We start from the raw sequence: 2367 nt of genomic DNA, 5'->3' as shown, positions 1-2367 counted from the left end.
ATTTTAAAACAAAGCGTTTAAGCGTATATATAACTAACATGACCGATATCAAACCAAGCATTTTAGGTTTAGTTTGGTTAGCCAGAAAAGTGTCGAGTGAAGTTTTTTTTAAGGTTTGCAGAATGTTTATCTAATCTTTTGATTGGTCAATCCAAGCAAACAACAATGGCTTCAATACAAACGAACACACACATGCAGTTGAAGTCAACGTTTTTCGCCCTACTGTGAATTTCTATTTCTGTCATATTTTAAATGTATTTTCCAATATTTTTAAATGGAGAGATTTTTTTTCTAATAGTGTTAATAACTCATCTCTAATAACTGATTTCTTTTCTCTTTGTCATGATGACAGCACATTTGATATTCTTCAAGACACTAGTGTTCAGCTTAAAGTTGTATAACAGTGGTTTGTTCTGGAGACAATCCAACACTAATATTGCTGAAGGGGCCAATAATATTGACCTTAAAATGCCTTTAAAACTGCTTTTATTCTAGCTGAAATAAAACAAATAAGACTTTCTCCAGAAGAACAAATATTAGAGGAAATACTGTGAACAATTCCTGAATCTGTTCAACATCATCTGAGACAGAATAAATATTTCACTGGAGGGCGGATATATATTTGCCCTTAACTGTACATCAGGGCAGGTTCTTTTCACTGAGCAAAATATAAAAATATATATTTATCACATAATGCGTAAGATAATTTTAATGCATCTCAAAACGCTCAATTTGCGCTTTATACTGCAGATTGTCTTTCAAACTTAAATTATAGACATTTAACAACAAATAAATTACATAATCAAACCTGAAGAGAATAATTATGATGTTTAACTGTGCATATATATGTATATAATTTTTAGTTTTTGCCATTAAACTAGGCTATAAATAGGATTTTATTAAATAAGGAGCAGAACAAATTGCAAAGTCTAACCGTATGCATTGTTATTATTAAATGTTATTATCAATAATTATAAGCTGACATCAACTCTTTTGAGGTCAAAATGTTTGATGATTTTCACCCTCAATTTGAGGGCTCTCAGAACATTATCCTCTGTAAACATTCAACGATATTATTTCTCAAATTAAAGAAGCAAGCCTCTGCATTTAAACAAAAACAGCTTTTTATTCTACAGTATATTTATGTGTCCATGTTTTATCACCACATGAAACAGACAGATTTCATCAAAATGCAACATCCTTGATAAACAAGTGGGAAAAATTATATTTTTTCCCCAAAGTAGGGAATTTTCAAGATATGTAACACACACACACACACACACACACATACACACACACACACATGAGAACACACAAATATGAGCAAACAGACACATGCGAACAAACACACACAAACATACAAACGCACACACACAAAGAACATATGAACACACGCACGTACATGAGGACATTTGCATAACTCTTAATTTGCATAATCACAAATTCACTTTCACTTTGTCAGATCATCTTATATTTCACACCCAGGAGATGAAATAACAAACGAACATGTATTATTATTTCTTTGGTTTAAAACGTTACACCAGAGCTGATATGCTAGTGGAAAACCACAGATGAACCGATCTTTTAAGATGACTCCTCTTTTTTGTTAGCAGATTTACTAAACTACAACTCTGAGACACAATAAACCCAGGGTGCGAATTACAGGAGGGGGGATTATAGGAGGGATTAACCCTAATTAAGGGTACTTTCACACCTGTGGTTCGGTTTATTTGGTCAAGATCAAAGCAACAAATAATACACTGAAGCATCTTCTGCCGTCTTTGGGTCGTTTGTACACCTCACTGATTGCTTTGGTCTGAAACATTTGAAAAAACTAAGATGCAGTCATGTGACAAAATCCACATCACTCAATGGACAGATGTTGTTGAACGTATTTCCTAAACTGCTTTTCGATTGGTCAGAATTAACGTACATATGGTTTAAAAATATATAACAGTTAAAGTAATTAGGTTCATTTAGATTTAAATCGATAAAAATTAAATAAAACTTTAATGTTCTATTTTGGGTGTTTTTTGTGCGTTTGGGCTGGTTTTGGACAACTTTTGAGCTGGGAAAAGTCAGCTATATCTGGCAACACTGATCGCATGTCACTTTAGGAGGAGGTGTGAATTAATTTAGCTAATATTGCCAACGATCCCTCAGGTAATGTTTTCCCTCTCTCTCTCTCTCTCTGTTGGTAAAACGCTGTCAACAAATATTTTCCTCCACATCCCATAATGCACAGCGCATCGGCCTACGGCAGCTGGATTAGTCCAAAAGGCACAGTACTTTTTGCGCTTGGGTCTGTTTTAGTTTGGATCATGTTCCCACCACAAACAAACCTCTTCGAGGAGCTCTCTGTATGCT

General features: G+C 34.1%; 1 protein-coding gene across 1 annotated transcript in view; it reads right to left on the bottom strand.

Moving 5' to 3' along the window:
• Positions 1-2367, bottom strand: part of guca1ab.1 (guanylate cyclase activator 1Ab.1) — a gene marked incomplete at its 3' end in the record, with an annotated part of 35418 nt that overhangs the window by 17909 nt on the left and 15142 nt on the right. Inside the window, 2 exon segments of the mRNA NM_200656.1 lie at positions 236-276; positions 2290-2300.

This window comes from Danio rerio, chromosome 22 (assembly GCF_052040795.2).
Source record: "Danio rerio strain M-AB ecotype USA chromosome 22, GRCz13ab, whole genome shotgun sequence".
Taxonomy (NCBI): Eukaryota; Metazoa; Chordata; class Actinopteri; order Cypriniformes; family Danionidae; genus Danio; species Danio rerio.
The sequence above is the reverse complement of the archived record's forward strand: the minus strand, read 5'-3'. Positions and strand labels throughout refer to the sequence as shown.